A 15,916-nucleotide genomic window follows, 5' to 3' on the forward strand; every position below is an offset into this window, starting at 1 on the left:
AATATATGCATATCAAAGATAATTTCTATCTAACCTCATGATATAAGGGTTGATGTCTAATCTTAAGAATAATTTCAAAATATTAGGGGAAAATGGTCAAATGTTGTTCTAGTTTTTTTTTAATTTTTCATTATTTTCTACAATACTGTTGCTTATACACTATTAGGAGTAGGGTACCAGTCATGATCACATGAGATTCCCACACAAGAGTAAAGGCTTTATAGCTCCCTAAACATGTTTTATTAAACTAAATTTGGGGGAAAATGTTCAGATAAATCGAATTAATAAACCTGTTTCCATAAGTTCCCATTGGCATTTGCTCTCTGAGCCTAACAAGATAAGATATGCTGCAAGTTTCTTAACAAAACTCAGCAAACGAAATCATTTTTCATCAGAACACACTCATAAGCCCCAGAGAGAACTCTGCTTATTCAATGAAAGCACAGTTTTGAGTCTCAATAATGAATTATTTCAATATAATAATTTCAAAAAAAGTGTACTAAAGCAGCACAAAAATGTGAATGTACCCAATGCCATAGAACTATACACTTAAAAATGGTTAAAATGGTAAACTTTATGTTATGCCTATTTTACCACAAAAAAAGAACATATTGAAGCACTGTACAAAACCTTAAGAGTAAAGGAAACATACCCAGGTTTCCCTACCTCTGACCTGATAAGCATGTTTAAACATCTAATTGTAATATAATGTATTCCTTCCATGGTTTTTTTTTTTTTTTTGGTAAGTTGTTATTAACTGAATGACGATTCTTTGTTAAAACAGAACAAATTTACAAAAACGTTTAGAATGGCAATCAAAACAGCAGGTGTAAAACTGTGATTAGAAAGAAACTTATTTCATAATACAGAAATCCAGCTACAGAAATGCAGATACACTAAAGTGACATTTGCTTTTCTTTTTTAGTAAAAGGGGGGGGGGAAACATTTATTTTTGAATAGTTCTCTTAAGAAAGTCTCCACATAAAAATTTAATAGACTATAACTAAAAGGCAAGCAAGAATATAGCACATAAATCTTATTTTCACCATAAGGAGCCTATCTTTTTCTTATAGACAACCTGTGAACTATAACTCTATACTAATAATATTCATTCTGGTTTTATGAACTTCCAAGCAAAATTCAGAAAAGGTTTAGTTGATACATGAAACCTTCAAAGGATTGTAGACAATATAATCTAGGACCCAAATGAGCCCCAACAGTGGATGCTGAGAGGCCTTTGGTCTCCATTCTTCATTCATTCATTCAACAAACAATGATAGGTACCTACTTCATGCTAAGAACTAGCACATTTAAGAGTTTTGAAGAAACTGATAAAGTCTGACTTTTATCTTAAATAGATCACTTTGGATGCGCACTAGAAGGATGTGATATGGACAAAACTGAAGATGGTGCAGTAGGTAAGCAGCATCAAAGGAAAGAGATGGTGATGGCCTGAGGTAAATAGCTAATAAAAGGAAGGGTGAGAAGTGTGAAGTATCAAGAAATTGGAGGTAAGATCAGAAGTTCTTGATTCAGTCTAGGATGACTCCTAGGTTTCTGATTTGAATGAGATGTGAACGGAAATATTGCTAAAAGAGAGGAAATACAAGGAGAGGTAAAGTTGAAAATGAAGTAGGTTTACTTCGGGTTATGGTGGATTATAGATGAGTATGGGCCACCTAGGTGAAGAGGCTGGGCAGAGGAGAAGACCCAAAGGGAAAAAAAGGCTAAGGGGTAAGAGAACCAGGGGTGTGAATCTCACAGGAACCAAGGAACAGATTTGAAGGAGCAAGTGTTAGAAAATAAGATGTTAAAGTGGCTTATTGGATTCAGTCATCAAGATATTTACTGGTAACTTTAAGAAGAGAATGTCTTATGTTGCCTTCAAAATGGTGAGGATGGTGACAGGGGTGACAGCCAAACTGCAGCCTGAAAAGAGTTGAGAGCAAAGGGTTCCAGGAAAGCGGAAGAGCAGGTACAAAAGTCCTTTGGTGGGAAAGATGGTCAAGGTAACTACAGTATAATAAGTGAGGGGTAGAGAGGCCCCAGATGAGAAGGAAACAACAGGCAGAGACTGAGAGTGATAGGCCAAGAGAAGGCTACCCTCACAATGCTGGCTTTATTGACTTATATTGGTGATAGCTCAAGGAATGGAATCCAAGTCTAATGTATACATTAGATGTGCATAATGTGTGTCATATATACCTATATTTAAAGTATCGTGTCCAATGCGTCTATGCCCAAATCCACAACCGTACCTGGCAGTCAGGCACTCTGGAAAAAACCCAGCCCCCGACACAAGGCCTAACTCTTCCCACAAAACTCCAGGAGTTGGGGATGGTGGTATCGTCACTACATCTGTTGCCTTCAAGTTTCAAGTAAGGGAAGGTTGCAACTGTAGAATTACACCGTTTTTTTCACATTGAAATTTCCAAAGTTATTCTCTCACAGTAAACTCAAATTACTTAATGCAACGTCACAAACAGGTGATGTCACTTACTTATGATGAGCACCATGTGACCCACCTGATGTCACTGTGTGGGACAGTGGGGGTGGAGGTCCTGATGGGCATTGCTGAGAAGTGGCTGAAGCCTGACCCAAGCTCTGTGAACCACGGGCTCTCCCTGGTGGCTCTCACTAAGCCTAGTTGGTAAGAAGCTGAATTTTCTTATCCATAAAGTAAGTGTTCATTCTCTACACCATCTTATAATTCAAGAGGATTCATTAAAGGCAATGTGTGAAGTTATTCACGCACATATCTCTCGCCAAATTAAGTTTTATGCCTGTATTTAACGTTACATTTAATTTATAAAAGGTGATCCATTTAATAAAATGCACTAAAGCCATCCCCTTTAGGAAACCTACTCCACTGTGTACATACCACGGCTGTGTTATGAAATTCACTGAATTATAGGAAGCCGGAGACCCTCTAAACATTCTTTTAAATGACATCTCTTAAATGACCCTCCTCACTTGAAAACAAAAATTGTTGATTTTCTAAAGGCAAAGATGGAATAAAATGTAGAAAGAGTCTATTTCAGCGTGGGTTCTTAGTACCTTTGATTTGTTTTGTTTAACGGAGGAAGCTTTCTGCTGTGCTATATCTCACTGCGATCATTCACTCATTAGAATTCATTAAGACATTACTGTAAATAAAAGTGGTTATCTCAAGTTCTTCTGCTGTATGGTTTCTACCCAGTTAGGGTTTTTCTGCAAGTATAATTCTCATCATGCATGTTCCATGCATTAGTTCAAAAGACAGCATTCACTTATGCAAAGATTAACTGAACACATACTATGTGCTAGACACCATCCCAGTGATTAGTGCTTTAAAAATTATTAGTCCCAACACTAATGGCACCTGGAATAAATGCTTTCTTTCCATCACACACAGGTTTTTATAACCGATGAAATTTGTAAGTAGAATAATGACAAAATCTTCAAATTTAATAAATCAAACAAAGCATATAACGAATGCTTCTAAATAAATAAAAACAGCTTTAAATAACATTGAGGATGTTTGAGAACCAAAACCACAAAGGGGCACAGGAGCTGGTGAGGTGATATTTAAAAGGGAGTACTGGTAATTAAGTACAGTTAAGTTACAGCTTTATCACTAGGGCATTTATCTAGATACTTAAAATTGGACAAGAAAAAAATTAAGCTTTGAAATGTTCAAAATCTATAAAGGTCTTAGTTAAAATAATTTTTAAATTATTGCCACTTAACAAGAAAACAAATATGGTTTTCACATGGAGCTACACTATAATTTTATGCCATGAGAAAAAATCTTAAATTACATAGCCCTACCTGTGACTCCATTATTCCCAGATGTTCTAGAAAGACCTTGCCACTAACAGTGTGGCTAGTAAGAGTTTGCTGCAGGAACCCAGAAGATGACATCAGTGGGTTTAGTCACACCAAAGTCCTGTTGCCAGGTTCTCATAGTAACTGCTAATAGACTGCAAAGCACATTATTAACCACAATAGTACTGGATTTTCAATAGGTTAACGTTTTTATAATGCCTCCTAAAATAACTGGAATAGCAAAATCAAGATTAAAGAGGCACATTCTATCAGTTTCATTTTGCAACAAGAGGCTTCTTTATTCTCTAGAGCATAATGAGTGGCACAGGCTAAAAAGGCTTTGGTTTGACATTTTTAACACAACTGGGAAGAAACCAACTCAAAGGAATGGTAACAATAACAGTAAATCATACCAAAGTATCCTTTCTGGCTCACAATTTTAGGAACGCTATATCCTGATTTATATATTTTAAATGTTATTTATGATGTTTGTTCAATAACAGTGGACTAAAGGTGAAGGATTACCACTGCTTGAACTTTTTTCTATATACCTTCATCCCTGTGATTCATTCAAGAGGCAACATCATAAACCTAATGAAAAATCTCTGACCTTTCATTGCAGATCAATGCTCATAGGTAAAATCAAAGACTATTCACCTGTTTGGAATTTTTTTCACCTGTACAGAAATTGAGTCCATATAGGTGAGGAGATCTGGCCACAGAGGAAACCAGGTCGATATTGACTTTGGAAGCCCGTGTCTCCAGACGTCCGATCATTCTATTGTGCCATTGATTCTTGCCGTTTCTGTTTTGCCCACAGAATGAGGGCACAAACCCTGCTATTGTTTATTGTGAAACCTCACTAACTGATGGACTTTCTATTTTCAACTCTTATTTCCCCGCAAGTCCACGAGCATAGATGTTCCTTTATAGTGCCAACTGCCTTTTTGGGAAAGGCTTGTTTCTCACTTAAATCTCACCAATCTCCTCTTGCATCCTTCACAGTCCACTACTTTGTATACAGCAGTGGTACAAGGTACATCAACACTCCCATTTTTCTAGTCAAAAACATGATGTTTTCAACTAATCCAGTTGCTACATGAAATGCATGGTTTTGCTTATTGTAAGTCCCAGGAGAATATGGTACAGTACTGTGTCTTAGCAGCACCAATATGAACAAAATGAAGTGGACACAAATAAAGGTCATCTGACAATTATTCAGTGGCTTCTGAAGAATGACATGCTGCTATCAATCCTATTCCTCTAAGACAGATGTCCACCTCACACTCAAAAACACTACATTTAAAATTTATCAGTAGCCTGTGCAACTCTCAGCAGAGGTGCCAAGAACCAAGTGGGCCTGGAGACTGAGATATGATTCTGTCCTTCATCACAAGACTCCCTACACAGCAGGCTCAGGAATCCTGGCTGAACTTATGCCAGAGCCTACTTTGTTGTTTCTGGTGTGAGGATTAATCAGAGGTGCTCTTTATAGAAGGCAACATGTCATGGTCCCTATAAAAAGAAAGTCTGTAATGAAGAATATGTAAATGTATGCTTTTATTTTTTTTAAGATTTTTTTTTGATGTAGACCATTTTTAAAGTCTTTATTGAATTTGTTACAATATTGCTTCCATTTTATGTTTTGGCTTTTTGGCGGTGAGGCATGTGGGATCTCAGCTCCCCGACCAAGGATCGAACCCACACCCCATGCATTGGAAGATGAAGTCTTAACCACTGGACCGTCAGGGAAGTCCCAATGTATGCTTTTAATACCTATCTTGCTAACACATCTCTTTCAGTGTATTGTTGTAGAGATTAAATAGAATGCCCTAATTATTTCGTAGGTATAACTGTATAATTAACACTTAATTAGGGCATCCATCAGAAATTGATATATGATTAGGGAGGCATGTAAACCTATGCATAATTTTTTTTCATTCCAACTAAGTTGCACATTTACTTAAACTACATTATCTGAAAAATTAAAATATCAATAGGAATGGAACATTATTAAATATAGTTCATGTCAAAAATGTTCCTGAAAAATGTTTGCATTTTCCTTTGTGTGCTAAATAACCAGTTCACAGAATAGTTTCTGCTTCATTTTGACTTTTCAATTTTTATAATATTTACCATCAAATATGAGGCACCAACATATTACCTACATTGATTTCAGTCACTTTGGAATTTAAACGTATTCTCCAGTCATCTAGATTTGCAAAAAACATATTTAAAACTGAAAAGGAAATGCCCAATATGTTTCAACACTATGTAAGTTCTACCATTTGTTATCACAGGGTGTTATTGGAGCTGAGTTTCAGAAACAGATGTGATTTATAAAAATAAAATCATGTAGAATTTGAAAGTTTCTAGGAGAGTAGATCTTAAAAGTTCTCAACACAAGAAAAACATTTTAAATATGTGTGGTGATAGATGTTAACTAAACTTATTCTGGTAATTATGTCACAATATATAAATATATCAGATCATTATGTTGTACACCTAAGACAAATACCATGTTATGTGTCAATTAAATCTCAATTTTAAAAAAGAAAATCATTCAGAGTTATATTAGCTTAAGTGGAAATAAGGTTATAGTCAGCCTTGCTACAGAGCATAAAGATGAATTAATGAAATAGAATTTGAAAAATGGTCAAATTCCAGGAATTCATGATTTTCTGTGCAACATTTGTTAGGGACAAGATTTCAGACTATATACATCATTTATATATTCCAACTGGAGTAAATATAAAGTATATAACTATCAGTGGTATTTCTTAGAGATAAAATCAGTGCCATTGTACTATATAGAAATAAACATGTTTAGGTTTCTCATTAAGAGAAAAAAATCTTACAAGAGATTTAAAAACAATAAATTTACTTTATAAAAACATCTTGTAAATGTGTGTGACTCGGGACATGAAGATTAAATGTCAATTTTATAAAAGTATAATTCTATTGAAACCTAAAATACAATTCATTTGTAGTCTAAATCCATTTTTCTCTACACTCAGGGAAGTCTAGTCTACTACTTAATAAATAAATGTATATCATAACTAATGGACCATTTCTTGCATTTGCATTAAGTTTTACAGATTCTAAAATTTATACTTAAGTTATTTTAAGCTTCCCAGTTGAATATTTCTTCTGTAATAGATCCCTAAGAGCAATCTCTAAACTTTGTATAAGGTAGATCCCTGAATCACATATAAAATAGAACATCAATTCTCTGACCCAATGCAATGTAAAAACACATCCTTAATATTTTTTTTCTCTTATGATAATAATAGAATATGTGGCTTCAGTACTTGTTACCATAGAGATGTAAAATCTTTAACTCAAATAGCTAACTTGACTTGAAAATCAAGATGAATCTGATTAAAGGTTTCAAGTTTTATCCATAACTTCTGGAATGGGTTAGTAGCAACTAACACTTTAATCCTTACTGTATTACCTCTCTTTAACTGAATATCGGCATCTGTCCACGTACAACAAACAGATGGCAGAACTCAGAGAATGTGTATTCTCAGCACAGAGCCTCATTTAGGGTGAAGGCTCCCTGGTTAAAGCTATTGTCTGAATTTAGAAAAATGTAAAAGGAAAGTATGTAAGGACTGTTTTTATTTGAGATAATAAAACTCAAAGTCCATAAACACCTTACTTACAGAAATTACTGAAATAATTAAATTTCTTCTCCCCACAGCATTTGGGTTGGGGGCTAATGGATTTTAGTGTCACGATCACCACCTACCTGTATGACTTTGTGACAGGCAAAAAGGTCTATATCTATTGTTCTTATTTATCAGAATAATGTAATAATTTCTGCCTAATTCATACAGCTATCTCAAGATCAAAGGAAATAAAGCATGCTAAAGCACTTTGAAAAGCATAAAACTCCAAAACAGTGAATTATAGATCCATCTTATTTATTAATATAAGTAAAATATGGCAATATATTAAAAGAGTAATCAATTTTTCAAAAAGTCAGGTTTATTCCAGGGATATAAGAATGTATCAACATTAAGCAAGCCATCAATGTAATTCAATAAATAAATAGATTAAAAGAGAAAAACAATATGATCCTACCTATAAATTCCTCAAAGGCAATAAACATTAATTCCAAAGAAAACTCTCACTAAACTGAGAAAAGAAGATAACTTCCTTCACATGATCAAAATCCTATTTCAGAACCCTAGAGGAAACATCATACAAACTGGTAAAGATTTAGAAGAATTCTCATTAAAATAAAAAATGGAAACAAAAGGCTACTATATTACTCTATATTTTAACATAATTCTGGGTACTTAAGCCAAAGCAATAAGGCAAGGATAAGAAATTAAGCATAAAATATTGTAAAGAAGGTGAAAGATCATGACTAGTTGCAGAGAAGATAATTATTTACCTAGAAAATTCAAAATGATCAACTGAAAATTATTAGAAATAATAAAATTGATGGTGGCAAAATAAAATATTAATGTAAAAAAATTAATAGCTGTCTTATACAATAATCTGCTTCTAAATGTAATGGCAGGGATGGGTAGAAGTGAGAGGAACACATTCAAATTAACAACAGATATTGTAAACAAGCCAAGAATAAACTTAACAAGATATGTGCAAAAATTATATATAGAATTTTATTTCATTTAAAGTTGAAAAAGAAGGATCAAGTAAATGAAAACATAAAAGTTGCTGGAAAGATAATATTGGTAAAACTCAAATTCTCCACTAAGCGGTAGACAAATACAATAAAATTCTGATGAAAAGCCTGATGGGATTGTTTCAAGGGGTGGGGTGGAAGTGGCATTTCAAATAATGAAGGAAACAATATATTATTCAATTATTAGTGTTGAAAAATTCACTATTCATTTGAACAAAAAATATAAGTAGATTTCTGTTTCATGCCAGGCCAAAAAATTATTTTAGATGGATTAAAGATGAAATAAAGCATGGAAGTACTAGAAAAAATGTAACCATATATTTCTATAGTTTTGGGGTGGGGAAGATCTCTTCTTAACAAATAAATCAAGGCCACAAGCCATAGAGGAAAAGACTGATGGAAATGAGCACATTAAAACTTTGTCCAAATTTTTAAAAAAATCTCAAACTGAAAAATATTTGATATATATTTCTTGATTTATAAAAAGTGTTCGCAAACTAATTTTGGAAAAGACAAATTCACAAAATTATACAACCACTTCAAAATTAATGAAAAGATGCTCAAACACAAATACTTATAGGTACTATAAACACACAAATAAAATTATTACTTTTGCATATCAAATTATCAAAGGTTAAAAAATGTGAGGTTATGGGGAAATGGGAATTTTGTTAAATATAAAATGGTACAACTTTTTCAGAAGGCAATGTGATGATATGTTTTAAAATGTTAAAGATGTGTCTACTTTGATCCAGCAATGTCATTTTTGAGACTTTATCTTAAGGAAATATTTGAACAAACGGGCAAAGATATAAGTACATGGCAGGGACTTCCCTAGCAGTCCAGTGGTTAAGACTTTGCCTTCCAAGCCAGGCAGTATGGGTTCGATCCCTGGTCGGGGAGCTAAGATCCCACATGCCTCACGTCCAAAAAACCAAAACATAAAACAAAAGCAATATTGTAACAAATTCAATAAAGACTTTTAAAATGGTCCACATAAAAAAAAAAAGTACATGGCAGTTCAGTGCTACTCTGTCAGTAATATTAAAAAAATTAGAAATAAACTAATAAACTAAACACTTATCCCCAGTAAGGACTGGCAAAATAAATTATGGTACATTCATGCAAAAAGACTCTATGAAGCTCTTATAATGGATGACATAGATCTATAAATCTTAAATCTTATAAATCTTATAATCTGTGTGTGTGTATGTGTGTGTGTATATGTGTCCTTAAAAAATAGATAATATAAAAGACTACATATTATGAGACCTCATCATTTATATATAACAAATCTGGAAGGATATATTCCAACTCGTAATAGTGGTTATTTCTAGGGGAAAAGAAGCAGAATTATGAAATTAGTTTTCTCTGTTTTGCTCAAATTACTTAAACTTAACATATATTAGTATATATTATGAGAAAACATATTAAAGATATTTCCATGGCATTAGTTCCATAATTACCTCATTAGTTATCCGAAAGTTGCAGTTTATAGAGATAATATATATCTTTGAAGACTTACTTGAGGCATGAAGTACATTAGCTTATTTTATTAAAATAATATTTTAAAATATTAAAATAACCAATGTTATTCTAGTTAAATACAAAACTTTAAATATTTACTATTCTTGGGACAGGTCAATGCATCTCTATTACAGTATGACAAAATATCCCCTAAATATCATAAGTCTTTGATTTGGAAATTATTTTAGACTCTTACACTTCAGAATTATTGACTTTAATTAGCTTGGTGAAAAGAATGTCCAAAGCACAATTCAATTTTGTAGTTTATCTGTAAAATTAACCTCATGAGTACTTAAACAATCAATTTAAATGAAAATGTATAGTATATCTCCTTTTGAATCAAACTTTTGCTACCTCTAAGCTTTGAGAATAGATATAAGCAGATGAATGGTCCCAGAGGAAGAAAAGGAGATTAAACTCAGATTTCCTGCCTAGTTGTTTAAATCAATTTGATTTCAATTAAATGCACTCCACTGATAATGAGATTTAAATCTGCTGCATTAAATTAGGACTTAAATATGCTTCAGAGAAATTGGATTCAGTAAGAATTCCATATAGGTTACAAGAACTCTAATCTTTCAGAGAACACATCCTAATTATCAAAATTTCAACAGTTTTCATTAACTAAAAAGTGTAGCCTTAAAAGTTCTTCTCTGGTAGCCTTGGCCTAATCCTCTATTTTCATGTCCAGATATGGATCCCAAATTTGCCTTTGTATTCTGTCCTCAACACACTCTCAAGTTTTTCTTTGGAAAACATATTGTAGTGCCCAAAAAGTGTCTTTCATTGTCTCCTAATCCACATTTCTTTATTGCTTTAATTATAGCTATAGAGTCCCTTCCTTAACAGAGGTTTCTTATCTAAACTCAACTAATCCCAATTCACAAAGTGGTTTTTGTCCACCTTTGCCACTTAGAACACTCTTCTACCAAATATACTTAACTCTCTACATTTAACTTGTGAATCTTAGGAAATTTAACTAATGAAATTTAACTAATAAATTTAACTAATGCTTAAAATAGTTAATATTTTTCTGAATCATTTTTACACTTTCAGGAAAAAATAATGGTTGTCAATACGTTAAAATACACTAAATCTGCTCAATTACCACCAGGATGGTTGCCTCATGAGAATATAATCTGCAGTATGAGAATATAATCATAAGAAACAATAAGCAGTGTCACTAGAATAAAAATGCTCTCATATCCCTTGTAAATCTGAGCCAAATTCAGTTGAGATACTAACAGTCAATTACGGTTCCTATTCCTAAGCACTGGCTCACTGTTTTAAAAAACTGCCAGGTGGCTTGCTTTCTTGGCACTGAGAGAAGTTTACAAAACCTTATGAAATTTGAGATAGACTTGCTCATCTTAGCAGTTTTAAAAATGGGATGAACATCATAGCCTTTTATAGGACTATAAATTAACACATACTGATCCCTAGGCTATCAACTTGTCTGAACACAAAGATATTTAAAACACAACTTGAAACGTGTGAGGGTTTTTGTTGTCATTATATAAAGTCATTAGTTTTACTAAAAAGCTTTGAATTCCCGTTTGTTGATGAAACTGACTGGCACACCCCTGAGAGGCTAAATTTCTAATACATCTACTAATGTTCTCTGAAAAGGATAAGATATTTTTATCCCAGGGAGTGTGAATCCCATGGTGAAGAAATAAAAGAAAAATATTCACATTACGGATTCTTCTTTAGTACTTAATCATAAAAGGATCATGGGCAGCACGGCTTCCAAGCTATGCTGGGTCAGTTAAATTAAACTTGTTTCAAAATAATGTTTCATCTCTTAGATCTCATTTCTATTGTCAGTAAAAGAATATTAAAGTCATGTATTACTATAAAACTGGTAGAATGACAGAAGTAAAATACTTAATGAAACCATTTATAATCTATAACCCTTTTCTTAAAGCAGCAATTCTAGTAAACACTTCATAATGAAAAGGCATAGTAATTTACAAATAGCTTAGAGATTAATCTCTGATTAATCTCCGATTAATCTCTTAGAAAAAGAGACTTGACACCACAACATATTTAAATTTAATTAGTAGTACTATCAGGAAAGCCTCTAAAGAATTAAAAAGTAGATCCATCATGAATTCACTACATTTACTTTCATATTATCATCACTAGGTGGTTTCTTAATAGTAATTTTATAAACTGAAAGAGAGTGACAGCTAGTCTTACTCTGAGATTAACTAAATTCATTATTCGTTTAACCACCTCCAAGTAAAATCACTTTATATTCATAAATGAAAATCAAAATAAGGAGAGCATCTCACATTTTTAAGACGTTTTATACTTTGCAAAGGGCTTCCACATTTGTTTTCTCATGAAATCGCCACAACATTTTAAAGGTGAGAAAATCCAAGATACAAAAGGACTGAATTACTTGCCAAAAACATGTAAATCAGTGGCAGAGTTGAACTCCAAACCAGACAGTCCTATTCCTGATTGAATTCTTTTCTGTAAGCTCACATTCCCTCTGCATTTTACTGCTCTACTTTTCTGCGTATTTTCTCACCCCTTCACCATGGTAAGGAATGCAAGTTTTACAACTCTAGCTATTTTCTCTCACCCAATATTGAATAAAGGGGACTGTCACTTTACTAGTTATCTCCTCCCAACTGTGCCATTTTACTTGGCAAAAATGCCCCTCAAGAAGAAAGACCACAAAAAGAGGATACAGTATGGAAGATAACTTTGGAATATTTAAAATTCTTTCAACATAAATTTATGGAGCCCCAATTTAGTGCAGGCATTCATCCAGGTGAGTAGGTAGGCACTCAGCTTGGTAATAGGTGTATCATAATGTCACTTGTAGTAGAAAGATATGTTAAAGAATAATCTTATAAACATATTGCTAAAAATTATAAGGAATGCTCTGAAAGAACGTATTTTAGGTACAGGGGCTAACTTAGATTGGAGTGGGGTCCTACAAGTCCCCTGAGGAACTGGCATTTAAACTAGGGAAATTGCCAGGCAAATAGAGTGGGAAGAATATTCTATGCAGAAGAAATAACATGGGAAGATCTTGAGGTAACCACAGCAATGCAGACCAGTGTAGCAAATGAGAGAAGAAGGGGGAAAAAAATGAAGCTGGAAGGGTAGGCAGAAGGCAAAGCATTTCTGAAAATATCTGGAGTTTATTCCATTGAGATTTTAAGTCAGAAATGTGAAAGTTCGTACATCTCTAGCTGCTGGATAACGAATCTGGGGATACAGAACGATTAAGGGAGCGATCCCTTAGATGGTGATTGCAGGAGATCCAAGCATACTAAATGGGTGGGAATAAGAGAGAAGTGGGTTTTTTGAGGACTTACTGGAACTGAAATGGGAAATGGGGAAAGGAAGAAGAGACTACCACAAATGACCCCCAGATCTCTGGTTTGAGCAGTAGAGGGACTGGAGGAGCCATTTGTAGAAATAAAAAAAGAGCAGATTTGTGAGTGGTTCTGGAGGTGTTGAGAATGCAGTTGCAAAAAGAGAACCAGACCTCAGTATAGAAATGTGGTTTCAACATAAATTTGGGAATTGGGAACTGTCAAGTTAGTTGTGGTATCTGAAGCCATAGAACTGGATGAAATAACTTAAGGGAAAAAGGCAAAATAAAAAGAGAAGCATATCTAGCACTGACCTTTGGGAAAGTATATTTTGAGATCAGTTACAAAGGAGATGGATAATGAAAGCCAAAGCAGTAGGAGGAAGCCAGAAGAGTATGTTGTCATGACAGCCAAGAAAATAGAACATTGCAAGAAGGAAGGGGTGGTCAGCTGTGGTGAATGCTAGTAAGAAGTCTAGTAAGACGAAAAGAGATGTCCAGGGACTTCCCTGGTGGCGCAGTGGTTAAGAATCCGCCTGCTAATGCAGGGGACACGGGTTTGAGCCCTGGTCCAGGAAGACCCCACATGCCGTGGAGCAACTAAGCCCGTGCACCACAACTACTGAGCCTGTGCTCTAGAGCCCACATGCCACAACTACTGAAACCTGCACGCCTAGGGCCCATGCTCTGCAGCAAGAGAAGAGAAGCCACCACAATGAGAAGCCTGCACACCGCAATGAAGAGTATCCCCCACTCGCTGCAACTAGAGAAAGCCCACGTGCAGCAACGAAGACCCAACACAGCCATAAATAAATAAATAAGCATTAAAAAAAAGAAAAGAGGTGTCCACTAGATTTGATAACACGAATGCTATTGGTGGTCTTAGAATGCGCAGTGTCAGTGGAGTGGTGAAGCAGAGGATATAGAGAATAGAAAGCAGTAGATTGAAGAATTAATGTGTAGAGAACACAAAAGTTTGGCTGAGGAAGGGAGGTGAGAGAAAGAGCAATGGCTGGAGAGAGATATGAATCAAAGAGGTTTTAAATTTGTTTTTGCTATTGTACCAAGGGGAAAGAAAGAGAGAGCAATTGAAGATAAGGACAATGGGGTGTGGGGAGGATAACTGAGAAGAGGGATAGAAAGAGATCCAGGGCTCATGTGGAGAAAATAGCTTTAATAATAGAAATTATAGCAGGAAAGAAAAAGAGGATGAGTGCAGAAATATTAGATGAGAGGGATGAGTGGTAGTAAAATAAGGAAGTCCCACCTGGTGCCTCTATTTTATCTCTAAAGGATAAGGCAAAGTCATTTGTTGAGGATAGAGAAGGAGGTAAGGAAAATCAGAGGTCTGACAGGAGCGGAAACAGTCGGGTTGTTTTTGCTGGCTCAGCTTCCATTCACCCTCCTATTCCTCAGGGAATCACCTTTCCCCACTCACAGTCTATGGTCTAGAGATGGAACTGATGCTCCACTCCCTTCCCCTTCAACCTAGATCCTGGGGGTGGTTTTGCCCAGGTCTGCTGAAGCATTCACCACTCTTGCATTAATCATTGTTTCAACCCATCGCAGAACTTTTGATGAAACCACTGGGAAAAAAGAAGCCCCGGGGAAAAAAGCACACTTTTTCCTCTAGGGCTTCTAACATGGGGGGATGTAAGTCTGGAACTACTGGCACCCAACTTTATCTCTCCTGGGAAGAAAACCTGAGGAACACAGAACTAAAAGGTAGAAAGAAAAAAGGCTCTTGATAACTTTTTCTTGCTCTGGATTCAGCTAGATACTCCCAGACATCAGGATCTGAGCTAATATCCCTCTCTGCCTGAGAGAATATGAGTATATGATTTGGGTAATTTTAATCCCTGTGGCAAGTCAGAGAATAACTTACTAGAAAACTGATTGTCAGGCGTTGTTGAGGTTCGATTTGGCTTCTAGTTGTCATGAATTAGTGGTGAAATCAGTAACCTTAGGATTTCCACTAGATAAATGAAATTCTTTGAAATTTTCAGTCATAATACCTAGCACTTTGATATTTAATGTAATTAGCAATTTGATATAATCACTACTATTATGTGATAAACAAGTTTTTAAAAACAAAAGTAATATAAGAGAATGAGAAGGCAAGCTAAAGAGTGGGAGAAAATATTTGCAAAAGACACATTTGAAATAGGGCTATTATCCAAAATACACAAAGAACACTTCAAAGTCAACAATAAGAAAACAAACAACCCTATTAAAAAATGGACCAAAGACCTTCACAGACATCTCATCTAAGAAGATTTACAGATGAAAAGTAAGATGTTTCACATTATATATATCATCAGGAAAATGCAAATTAAAACAGCAATGAGATAGTACAACACACCAATTAGAATGGCCAAAATGCAGAATACTGACAACACCAAATGCTGACAAGGATGTGAAGCAACAGGAACTCTCACTCATTGCTGGTGGAATGCAAAATGGTACAAGTACTTTGGAAGACAGTTTGGTGGCTTCTTAAAAAGCTAAGCATAATCTTACCATATGATCCAGCAATCACACTCCTTGGTATTTATCCAAAGGAGCTGAAAACTTATATCTAAACA

The 15,916-nt window shown here is 34.7% G+C and overlaps 1 protein-coding gene across 4 annotated transcripts in view; it reads right to left on the reverse strand.

Annotated features, from left to right (window-relative positions):
• The window catches only part of PLCL1 (phospholipase C like 1 (inactive)), a 934,919-nt gene that overhangs the window by 656,509 nt on the left and 262,494 nt on the right, over nt 1-15,916 (reverse strand). Inside the window, exon 1 of one of the 4 annotated variants that reach the window (XM_060302097.1) lies at nt 4,465-4,556. The exons of the other annotated variants lie outside the window; for them this stretch is intronic. The gene's annotated coding sequence lies outside the window, so the exon portion shown is untranslated. Of the gene's footprint in view, nt 1-4,464; nt 4,557-15,916 lie in introns of those variants that run through there. 4 annotated transcript variants of the gene reach the window in all.

The sequence above is a fragment of the Globicephala melas genome, chromosome 7 (assembly GCF_963455315.2).
Source record: "Globicephala melas chromosome 7, mGloMel1.2, whole genome shotgun sequence".
Lineage (NCBI taxonomy): Eukaryota > Metazoa > Chordata > Mammalia > Artiodactyla > Delphinidae > Globicephala > Globicephala melas.